The sequence below is a fragment of the Phoca vitulina genome, unplaced genomic scaffold (genome assembly GCF_004348235.1).
Source record: "Phoca vitulina isolate PV1807 unplaced genomic scaffold, GSC_HSeal_1.0 scaffold13, whole genome shotgun sequence".
In the NCBI taxonomy this organism is placed as follows: domain Eukaryota; kingdom Metazoa; phylum Chordata; class Mammalia; order Carnivora; family Phocidae; genus Phoca; species Phoca vitulina.
The window spans coordinates 35755942-35768355 of NW_022589716.1; positions in this window are offsets into that span (position 1 = coordinate 35755942).

The window sequence follows — 12414 nt, forward strand, 5'->3', positions numbered from 1 at the left end:
ACCAGCCTAATTTAAATCAGATTGTAAGGATAAGTAAATTTTCTAAAGCAAGGGAGACTTCCAGCAAAGCAGACTTAGATTTTATAGTACCACTGGGCATCTGTGTGCCCCAGACCAGGTCATTTATAGTTTTTATGAGCCTAGATAGATTTGGAACACTTTGGTTTGCACTTGAATGCAAAATCCACCCACTCCAAGAAGTGCCATGAAATACGAGTGAAGAAATCCCTGATATTGTTTATACTACAGCGTGGATGGGGAACATGACAAATGAGAGTAATAGCTGGTAACCCATATTAGATCATGATGACAAGGAAATGCATTTTTGGGAACTTTCCTATAAAGAACGGATAGTGCTATCAATCCATTCTCTCAGTCGGAAAGTTACTTTTTGAGAAATTATCCTTTCCACATCTACTTTGCTTTTTCATGGTACTGCAGTTTGATTTAATGCCTCTCTCTCGATGTCTGCTTTTGCACAAAATGCCTTTCACTTTTCTAATGCCATGATGATGGCATTGATGGTCATTAATTCAGAGTGCTGGAGCTTGCTGTAGCTTTTATTAGGCATGGTGATAAATTCTGTATTTGTGTAATTTTTGGTTATGTGTGTTTGTCTATGAAATTGGCATGAGCTTCACAGTGGCTTTTGGCTGCTGGCCTTGGAGAGTATATATCTACCAGCTTTAAAATCTACTCCATCTATCTCTGACCTCTTTCACATTTACTTGGAGTGTTTTGCGTGGGATTGGGATAAACGTGATCTGGGGGATAGCTGTGGTTTTTACCTGCCCTGCATTCCTTCCCTCTGCTTCTGATAAATTGTACCCTGCTTTTCGGTTGGAGACTCACTGCCAATTCCAGGTTGTTCTGGCTGTACTATCAATCTTGATCCCCCTGGGAATGACATGTCATTCATTTTGGCCGGAATACTCCATTCTCTAGTCACAGTGATTGGTTCACAGGTGGGCATTTTCATTCATTCCTTCAACAGTATTTTCTGAGCACCTACTATGTGTTAGTGTGAATATAACAGTAACCAAAATAGGTTCTCTGTGCTTACAGAATTTACACTGTACTTGAAGAAGACATAAAAAAAAACCACTAAGCAGAAATACAACAAAATGTCAGATAATGTTTTTACCTAGAAATGTAAAAAGCATGTAAGAGGATTGAGAGCAGTGGGTATGGTGGGTAGCCTTTTTAGAAAGGGGGTTCATGGAAAACCTCCAGGATGAAATGACATTTAGTCTGAATGAAGAAAGAGGATAAGCCATATTAGCATATGAAGAAAAGTATTCTGGGGCAAGGGGAACTGTAAGTGCAAAGGCCCTGGGGCTATAGCAGTGTGACTAGAATAACATGAGTGAGGACACAGTGATAGGAATGAGGACAGAGAGGTAGCCAGGGGCCAAATAATACAGAAGCTTATAGTCTATGGTGAGGACATTACTAGATTGAATTGTGAAGAGAAGGCATTGGAGGGTTTTGAAGATGGCAGTGACGAAGAAGGGTTAATTAGAATCGTTCCTAAGATGTGGTATGTGGATGCTGGGAGAGAGTGAGAGAGCGCTTCTTTACGTTTAGGATAATAAGCTTTGAGGATATTATAAGATGGAAATGATTGCAATCCTCTTCCTGGCCACATGGAGAGAGGCAGTTCTAGGCCTGAAGTAAAGGAGACATTACAAAAAGGGAAATACAAAAGAAAAAGAAAAAGAAACCCCAAAAGCTGAGATTGGAGGACAGAAAGAAAAAGAACTCTATCAATGTAAGACCCTGGATCTAGCCATTCCTGAAGTACCTCTGCTTATGTGAACCAATACAATTTTTTGTTTAACCTGTGTGGAGTATGATTTGAGTGAGGTCATTTGCTACCTAAAGAGTATTGAGTAATCATTTTTTTGACGGTGGTCATTGGTAATATCCAATTTTTATTTATGACTATGAAAAACCCACAATTAAAAAAAAATACTTTATTTATTTTGAGAGAGAGTGAGCACACAAACAGGGGGAGCTGCAGAGGGAGAGGGAGAGCAGGCTTCCCGCTGAGCAGGGAGCCCAATTCAGGGCTCAATCCCAGGATCCCCGAGATCATGACCTGAGCAGAAGGCAGACGCCCAGATGACTGAGCCACCCAGGTGCCCCCAAACCCCACCATTTTACATTACCTTTTTTTGAGTCTCATAATAATCTGGTGAGGCAAGCAGACAGCAAATAATCTGAGGCATAGTGATGAAGAAAGAGGTCAGTAGCATTGCCCCAAGTGATTGGCTCAGTGTTATATAGGTTGTAATTGGCAAAGCTAGAATTTTTTTGGTATATGTGACTATCAAATCCATACTTTCCCCATTATCTTTTGATAGTTTTGCAGTTACTGTGGTGGCTTCAAAATATGTCCTCAAATTCTTACTCTTGCTTTCAAGTGGTGGAACCTAATTCTCCTCTCCTCTGAGGTGTGCTGGACTTTGTGACTTGCTTCTAATAAACAGAGGGATAGAAAAAGCACAATGAAAGAGTGCAGTTCTGGAGTTGAGGTCATAAAGGTAGTGCAGTTTCTTTGCTCTCTGTTGGATCCCTCACTCTGATGGAAGCCCACTGCTGTGTCAACAGGACACTCGAATGACTCTCAATTCCTCTGGAGGCCCATGGAGTGAGGAATGAGGCCTCCGGCCAACAACCATGTGAGTGAACTACTTTGGGGGCCGATCCTCCACCTGTTCTAGCCTTCAGGAGACTGCAGCTCCTGCCAACGTCCTGACTGGCACCCAGCTAATACATGGTGCATTCCTGATAGTCAGAGACTGTGAAATAGTAAATGTTTGCTTTGAGCTGTTGTGTTTTGGGGTAATTTTTTATGCAACAACAGATAACCACTGCAGTTATCATCCCAGATTTCTCCTCAGCCATGCTGCCTTCAGTGGCAAAAGCGGTTGCAAGACTCTTTGATACATTAAAAAAAAAAAAAAAAAAAGCTATTCCTTCTTCCTTTTGTTGACCAATTGGTGTGATTTCTTTTCTTTTTTCTTTTCTTCCTTCCTTCCTTTTAAGAAGATTTATTAGAGAGAGAGAGAGAGAGAGAGACAATGAGTGGGAGAGGGAATCTCAAGCAGACTTCACATTAACAGAGCCTAATGCGGGGCTTGATCTCGTGACCCTCAGATCATGACCTGAGCTGAAACCCGAGTCGGACCAGCCAACTGCACCACCCAGGCATCCCCAACTGGTGTGATTTCTAATGAAAGATAATGTCAAAGATTCTAATATATATGATAGCAACTTTACATTCCATTTCAGAAGTGGTGGTCTTTGCTTCTCTGAAGAGGAATGCTTTCACTAAGATAATGTATTTGAATGCCAACCTGAAGGACTTCACAGTTCACCTCTAGTGAACCAGAACTCTGAGGAAAGGCTAATAGTTATATCTTAGGTGGAAGTTTGCATGGTGGATACTGTTATTAGATTTGTAGATTACAAACAAAACAAAATAAAACAACCCCCCCCCCAAAAACAACAAAAACCAATCAGGTTTCAATTTCAGTAAGCATTTAACAAAAATTTACTCAATTAATTGAAGCTCTGTAGATAATAAATGGATCTGATTAAAATATTGAACATGAAGAAGTGGTATTATTGTATATCAAGTAATACCTTGAGTTATTATGCAAATGTTAAAATTTCTAATGTGAAAAAATGTAGCACATTTTGGAAAAATGTGTGAAAATCATACTAAGTGAATAATCTGAGAGTAAAATTGTGACCATATTAAGATTATATTTTTTAGCTATTAAAGATAAATATGGGTAAGGATAAAAAAGTAAAATTAAAGAGCTAATTTATTAGAGTAGCAGAATTCTGCATGTTTGAATCTCTGTACTTTTAATATCATTTGTATACTTTGAAAATATTGCGGGTGCCTGGGTGACTCAGTCGGTTAAGTGTCTGACTCTTGATTTTGGCTCAGGTCCTGATCTCAGGGTCGTGAGATCGAGCCCCATGTTGGGCTCCAAGCTGGGCATGGAGCCTGCTTGAGAGTCTCTCTCTCCTTCTGCCTCTGCTCCTCCCCCATCCTCCATCCCTCTCTTAAAAAAAAAAAAAAAGGAAGAAAATATTGCATTCAAATTGGACTTCATTTTCCAGATGTGCACTCATTGGTGGGACCATTGCCTGTCTTAAAACTATAGTTATATTAGTACAGTATGAGTTTGAGATTCCTTGCTTAGCTACAAATTGTATGTATCTTGGGCGTTTATATCCTTGGGTTAACTTTCTGAAATTTAACGATGGGATTAATGGGGATGAATATTTTCATGTGTGTGAAATCTATTGCTTTGGAAAAAGGATTGAGTTTATTATTTTAAGAGTTTTCTGGTCTAGAGTTTTCCAGATTTCCATCACCCTCAAGATTATGGCCACCGTCAAGAACCAACTATGCTACTATTAATGTAATATTTTTTCTTTATATTGAGTAACATGTTCGCATGTTGTTGTTGCCTCTCGAAACCTCAGACATCGATAATCCATTGTAAAAACCCAGGTGATGATCCTAGATGTGGCTCCAGAATCTTTGTCCTCACAGAACTCCAGGGAACCACTTTTTCCAAACTCTTTTCCAAAGGTAGCTGTGAGAGAAGTCTTCACCAATCAAATGTTAGTGGATTGAAATAAATGAGCTTTTCTGTTACCTTCAGTTCTGAGATGATCTGGTATTAAGCGCTTTATGAAATGCAAGTGGAAATCTTTCATAAAAAGTTAACTCTATCTGGGTTGTTTCCAAGTGAGGTCCTAGGTTGGCTTTATACCATTTGTCAAAGATCTTTATATCTGTTCATTCCATTGCCTCTTGAGTCAAGATGACTGTCTCTGTGATAAATTTTCTCACAGTGCTTTGGAATGAAAATTTTGCTTGAGAGGTAGATTGAATTATTTCCGTCTGGTTTTTTGTTCTCTCCCAGTAAGAGCATTCTATATCTATCTGCACCTTTGCCACATGACTTTGGTGACTCCCCAGAATGAGAGAAGAATACTTTCCCATCACATTAATATTAAGCATGACCATGTGACTTGCTTTGGTCAATAGAACTAAAAGAGAAGGTGAGAGAATGTGACAGTAAGCAGAGCTTTAAATATACATGTGTAGTTTGGTTTGGTCTCTTTCATTAGAAGAACATGTTTCAAGTAGCTGGTTCAAGGTGAATAAGGTGACATGTGGACCTGATCGGAATGCAATCTACAACCTGGAGGCAAATGTGGCCAATCTCAGTAGAGTCATAGTCTACCCAGCAGACACACAAGTGAGAAATAAATGCTTATTTTTTGAGCTGCTGAATTTAGGGTCTCTTTATTATACAGCTACATTGCAGCAAAAGCTGACAAATACATTCAGTAAATGCAGATGTCTGAAAAGTGCAGTTTCTGTGGAAGACATCAAAGGGAGAAATAAAAGAAATAGCCCTCCAAGAATTTTCAGAGGGAAGTTTTCAGAGGGAAAGAGGGAAAAGAGTAAGAAATGGAAGCATGCTAACAAATAGGACAGAGACAGGAGTACTTGATAAAGAGGAAACCAATAATAAGTTCCTACTGGATAAACAAATGTCTGTAATAAACTATAATGTAAGACCTTTCTTAAGAGTATCCCTGGGCCTGCACTTCATGTTTGAAGATTGTACCAGTGTTCTCTTTCCACCAGCCTGAATAGCCCAGGGAATATTGTCCTTGAGAGGGAGTCCCATCTCTACTGGTTGCTGAGAGGGTCAAGTGGCCAATTGCTTCTCCAATAACTTACCTGAAATGCTGTTCCCAAATATGTCATTAAAAAATAGTGTTGTCCTAAAGAGGGTAGAAAACTAGAAGAAAAAAAAATGCCACCTTTATTAATAGCAGGAAGGCAGTCTGGGTCCTGTTTGTAGTGGTTTTACATAGTACTCTAGTCTTGAGTTGTCTAAATTTCATTCACTCAAACTTGTGGTCTAGCATATATCACCTGTACTATTATTGGACATAATTTTCCCTTTGCATTGACTCATGATTTAGGTTTCATTTAAGAGTAAATTTATTTTGCATTTTGGAAGAGGAAATCCAGGCCCACTGTCTGTCGTAGCGGCAGCTAGCTGTCCTCCAATATTTCGATCTGTCTATGGCATAGAATTGTTTCTGGGGTTACTCCATCAGGGGCCACATTTCCCAGCTTCCCTTCTTTCCAGCTGTGGCCCAAAGACTAGATCTTGCCAATCAAGGGTGAGTGGAAGTGAAGTGTCCCTGCTGGGCCCACAGTGGTTAGAAGTGTGTGTATATCACACACACATTGACTCCTTCAGCCAGCTGGAAGGGGACCCCAGGAACTTCGAGGAGATGGCAGAGCCACAGATGGAAGTTGCTCGGTTTCCTAATTCACCATAAGTATGAGAAAAGGCCAACAATCAGGAATGCCCTCCACAGACTTTACCTGAGCAAGACATGAAGGTCATTTATGCTCAGGCTTCTGCTTTCTCAAGCTCGTTTGTCAGAGCAACAGCATCACCCTTACAGCAACAGCTCCAAAAATACTCTGTGAAAATGACGGAGAATTCACTTTTATACCACCTTCCACCTCAGGGGCCGCCCCTGGTAAGGGTACTGCACACTGGTGCTTGGGCGTACAGATACAATGTCACCTCAGTGCTATTTTCCTTCTTGTTCCTTGGCTCTTGAGGCTGGTCAATGGGAGTATTCATTTTTTTTCTCTTTTTCATGTTTGTCACCCGCTGTTGAGATGTTGCTGACCTTGAAATGCTACCAAATCATGTCAGCGTTCCTTCTGATTCTTGGGAGGACAGCAGTCAAAGCACAAACACTCTGTTATTAATAAAAGGGAGTGACTGACAGGTCAAGTGAGACATGTTTCTCCTCAGCATGCTTTCAAAGTGGCTCATTCTTTAATTGAAAGTGTCCAGCTCTGCGTGGTTCTGAAGTGCTCGCCTGGTCTACCGCCAAGCTGTGGTCACTGCTTCTGACCCAACGGGCTCACCCAGAGGGACTTCCAGAAGGAGTCTTCTAGACCCGCCCTGCTGTTTCTTTTAAGTTCCTATTTCGACTTTTAGAAAGGTACCTGAGGAGAAGGATTAAGGGCTGGGACTTTCTCTATCGGGGATACATGACCTCTTAGGGTTCGTCACATTAACCGTTAACATAAAAGTCCTTTTCAGTGTTTCTGGTCGGGGGCCACGTTTTACAATGCATTCAGAGGTGGGGCTGCTTCTCTCTTGTTGGTCTGTGCTCCTCAGGGGCTGTAAAGTCTTTTCCACTAAGTTGGCGGGTGAGTAAAAGGGGACTGTGGGTGGGAGGCCTCCTTCACAGTGATTTTATGATGAGCTTTTTGTAAAATGGTCCCTTGAAGCCGATGTAGGCAGGTAACCAAGATGTACTTAAACCGTCTGGTGAATCTCCCCTTCATTTCCCTGTATTGCCATGACAGGATTTCTGGTGCAGCCCAAGTTCTGTGGGACCTGTTTCTAGCTGTTCTATTATTCCAGAGGCCTTTCTGAATTTTTTCTTCTCCTTTTTAATTTTTTTAATTTTTTTATTGTTATGTTAATCACCATACATTACATCATTAGTTTTAGATGTAGTGTTCCATGATTCATTGTTTGTGCATAACACCCAGTGCTCCATGCAGAACGTGCCCTCTTTAATACCCATCACCAGGCTAACCCATCCTCTCACCCGCCTCCTCTCTAGAACCCTCAGTTTGTTTTTCAGAGTCCATCGTCTTCATGATTCGTCTCCCCCTCCGATTTCCCCCCCTTCATTCTTCCCCTCCTGCTATCTTCTTCTTCTTTTTTTTTTCTTAACATATATTGCATTATTTGTTTCAGAGGTACAGATCTGAGATTCAACAGTCTTGCACAATTCACAGGGCTAACCAGAGCACATACCCTCCCCAGTGTCTATCACCCAGTCACCCCATCCCTCCCACCCCACACCCCTCTCCAGCAACCCTCAGTTTGTTTCCTGAGATTAAGAATTCCTCATATCAGTGAGGTCATATGATACATGTATTCCTCTGTTTGACTTATTTCGCTCAGCATAATACCCTCCAGTTCCATCCACGTCATTGCAAATGGCAAGATCTCATTCCTTTTGATGGCTACATAATATTCCACTGTATATATGTACCACCTCTTCTTTATCCATTCATCTTTCGATGGACATCTGGGCTCTTTCCATAGTTTGGCTATTGTGGACATCGCCGCTATAAACATCGGGGTGCACATACCCCTTCAGATCCCTACATTTGTATCTTTGGGGTAAATACCCAGTAGTGCAACTGCTGGATCATATGGTAGCTCTATTTTCAACTTTTTGAGGAACCTCCATACTGTTTTCCAGAGTGGCTGCACCAGCTTGCATTCCCACCAACAGTGTAGGAGGGTTCCCCTTTCTCCGCATCCCAAACCAACATCTGTCGTTTCCTGACTTGTTAATTTTAGCCATTCTGACTGGTGTGAGGTGGTATCTCATTGAAGTTTTGATTTGGATTTCCCTGATACTGAGCAATGTTGAACACTTTTTCATGTGTCTGTTGGCCATTTGGATGTCTTCTTTGCAGAAATGTCTGTTCATGTCTTCTACCCATTTCTTGATTGGATTCTTTGTTCTTTGGTGTTGAGTTTGATAAGTTCTTTATAGATTTTGGATACTAGCCCTTTATCTGATATGTCATTTGCAAATATCTTCTCCCATTCTGTCGGTTGTCTTTTGGTTTTGTTGACTGTTTCTTTTGCTGTGCAAAAGCTTTTTATCTTGATGAAGTCCCAATAGTTCATTTTTGCCCTTGCTTCCCTTGCCTTTGGCGATGTTTCTAGGAAGAAGTTGCTGTGGCTGAGGTCGAAGAGGTTGCTGCCTGTGTTCTCCTCTAGGATTTTGATGGACTCCTGTCTCACATTTAGGTCTTTCACCCATTTGGAGTCTATTTTTGTGTGTGGTGTAAGGAAATGGTCCAGTTTCATTCTTCTGCATGTGGCTGTCCAATTTTCCCAACACCATTTGTTGAAGAGACTGTCTTTTTTCCATTGGACATTCTTTCCTGCTTTGTCGAAGATTAGTTGACCATAGAGTTGAGGGTCCATTTCTGGGCTCTCTATTCTGTTCCATTGATCTAGGTGTCTGTTTTTGTGCCAGTACCATACTGTCTTGATGATTACAGCTTTGTAATAGAGCTGGAAGTCCGGAATTGTGATGCCGCCAGCTTTGCTTTTCTTTTTCAACATTCCTCTGGCTATTCGGGGTCTTTTCTGGTTCCATACAAATTTTAGGATTATTTGTTCCATTTCTTTGAAAAAAGTGGATGGTATTTTGTTGGGGATTGCATTGAATGTGTAGATTGCTCTAGGTAGCATTGACATCTTCACAATATTTGTTCTTCTAATCCATGAGCATGGAATGTTTTTCCATTTCTTTGTGTCTTCCTCAATTTCTTTCATGAGTATTTTATAGTTTTCTGAGCACAGATCCTTTGCCTCTTTGGTTAGATTTATTCCTAGGTATGTTATGGTTTTGGGTGTAATTGTAAATGGGATCGACTCCTTAATTTCTCTTTCTTCTGTCTTGTTGTTGGTGTATAGGAATGCCACTGATTTCTGTGCATTGATTTTATATCCTGCCACTTGACTGAATTCCTGTATGAGTTCTAGCAGTTTTGGGATGGAGTCTTTTGGGTTTTCCACATAAAGTATCCTATCATCTGCAAAGAGTGAGAGTTTGACTTCTTCTTTGCCGATTTGGATGCCTTTGATTTCTTTTTGTTGTCTGATTGCTGTGGCTAGGACTTCTAATACTATGTTGAATAGCAGTGGTGATAGTGGACATCCCTGCCGTGTTCCTGACCTTAGGGGGAAAGCTCTCAGTTTTTCCCCATTGAGAATGGTATTCACTGTAGGTTTTTCATAGGTGGCTTTTATGATATTGAGGTATGTACCCTCTATGCCTATACTCTGAAGAGTTTTGATCAAGAAAGGATGCTGTACTTTGTCAAATGCTTTTTCTGCATCTATTGAGAGGATCATATGATTCTTGTTCTTTCTTTTGTTAATGTATTGTATCACGTTGATTGATTTGCGGATGTTGAACCAAACTTGCAGCCCAGGGATAAATCCCACTTGGTTGTGGTGAATAATTCTTTTAATGTACTGTTGGATCCTATTGGCTAGTATTTTGGTGAGAATTTTTGCATCCATGTTCATCAGGGATATTGGTCTGTAATTCTCCTTTTTGATGAGGTCTTTGTCTGGTTTGGGGATCAAGGCAATGGTGGCCTCAGAAAATGAGTTTGGAAGTTTTCCTTCCATTTCTATTTTTTGGAACAGTTTCAGAAGAATGGGTATTAATTCTTCTTTAAATGTTTGGTAGAAGTCCCCTGGGAAGCCATCTGGCCCTGGGCTTTTGTTTGTTGGGAGATTTTTGATGACTACTTCAATTTCCTTAGTGGTTATAGGTCTGTTCAGGTTTTCTATTTCTTCCTGGTTCAGTTTTGGTAGTTGATACATCTCTAGGAATGCATCCATTTCCTCCAGGTTCTCGAATTTGCTGGCATAGAGTTGCTCATAATATGTTCTTATAATTGTTTGTATTTCTTTGGTGTTGGTTGTGATCTCTCCTCTTTCATTCATGATTTTGTTGATCTGGGTCATTTCTCTTTTCTTTTTGATAAGTCTGGCCAGGGGTTTATCAATCTTGTTAATTCTTTCAAAGAAGCAGCTCCTAGTTTCGTTGATCTGTTCTACTGTTCTTTTGGTTTCTATTTCATTGATTTCTGCTCTGATCTTTATGATTTCTCTTCTCTTGCTGGGTTTAGGCTTTATTTGCTGTTCTTTCTCCAGCTCCTTTAGGTGTAGGGTTAGGTTGTGTACTTGAGACCTTTCTTGTTTCTTGAGAAAGGCTTGTATTGCTATATACTTTCCTCTTAGGACTGCCTTTGCTGCATCCCAAAGATTTTGAACAGTTGTGTTTTCATTTTCATTGGTTTCCATGAATTTTTTTAATTCTTCTTTAATTTCCTGGTTGGCCCATTCATTCTTCAGTAGGATGCTCTTTAGCCTCCATGTATTTGAGTTCTTTCTGACTTTCCTCTTGTGATTGAGTTCTAGTTTCAAAGCATTGTGGTCTGAAAATAGGCAGGGGATGATCCCAATCTTTTGGTACCGGTTGAGACCTGATTTATGACCTAGGATGTGATCGACTCTGGAGAATGTTCCATGGGCACTAGAGAAGAATGTATATTCCGTTGCTTTGGGATGGAATGTTCTGAATATGTCTGTGAAGTCCATTTGGTCCAGTGTGTCATTTAAAGTCTTTATTTCCTTGTTGATCTTTTGTTTAGATGATCTGTCCATTTCAGTGAGGGGGGTGTTAAAGTCCCCCACTATTATTGTATTGTTGTCAATGTGTTTCTTTGCTTTTGTTATTAATTGGCTTATATAATTGGCTGCTCCCATGTTAGGGGCATAGATATTTACAATTGTTAGATCTTCTTGTTGGATAGACCCTTTAAGTAGGATATAGTGTCCTTCCTCATCTCTTATTACAGTCTTTGGTTTAAAATCTAATTTGTCTGATAGAAGGATTGCCACCCCAGCTTTCATTTGGTGTCCAGTAGCATGGTAAATGGTTTTCCACCCCCTCACTTTCAATCTGGGGGTGTCTTTGGGTATAAAATGAGTCTCTTGCAGACAGCAGATCGATGGGTCTTGTTTTTTAATCCAATCTGATAGCCTGTGTCTTTTGATTGGGGCATTTAGCCCATTTACATTCAGGGTAACTATTGAAAGATAGGAATTTAGTGCCATTGTATTGCCTGTAAGGTGACTGTTACTGTGTATTGTCTGTGTTCCTTTCTGGTCTATGTTGCTTTTAGGCTCTCTCTTTGCTTAGAGGACCCCTTTCAATATTTCTTGTAGGGCTGGTTTCATGTTTGCAAATTCCTTTAGTTTTTGTTTGCCCTGGAAGCTTTTTATCTCTCCTTCTATTTTCAATGACAGCCTAGCTGGATATAGTATTCTTGGCTGCATATTTTTCTCATTTAGTGCTCTGAATATGTCCTGCCAGTCCTTTCTGGCCTGCCAGGTCTCTGTGGATAAGTCTGTTGCCAATCTAATGTTTCTACCATTGTAGGTTACATATCTCTTCTCCCGAGCTGCTTTCAGGATTTTCTCTTTGTCTCTGAGACTCATAAGTTTTACTATTAGATGTCGGGGTGTTGACCTATTTTTATTGATTTTGAGAGGGGTTCTCTGTGCTTCCTGGATTTTGATGCCTGTTTCCTTCCCCAAATCAGGGAAGTTCTCTGCTATAATTTGCTCCTATATACCTTCTGCCCCTCTCTCTCTTCTTCTTCTGGGATCCCAATTATTCTAATGTTGTTTCATCTTATGGTATTGC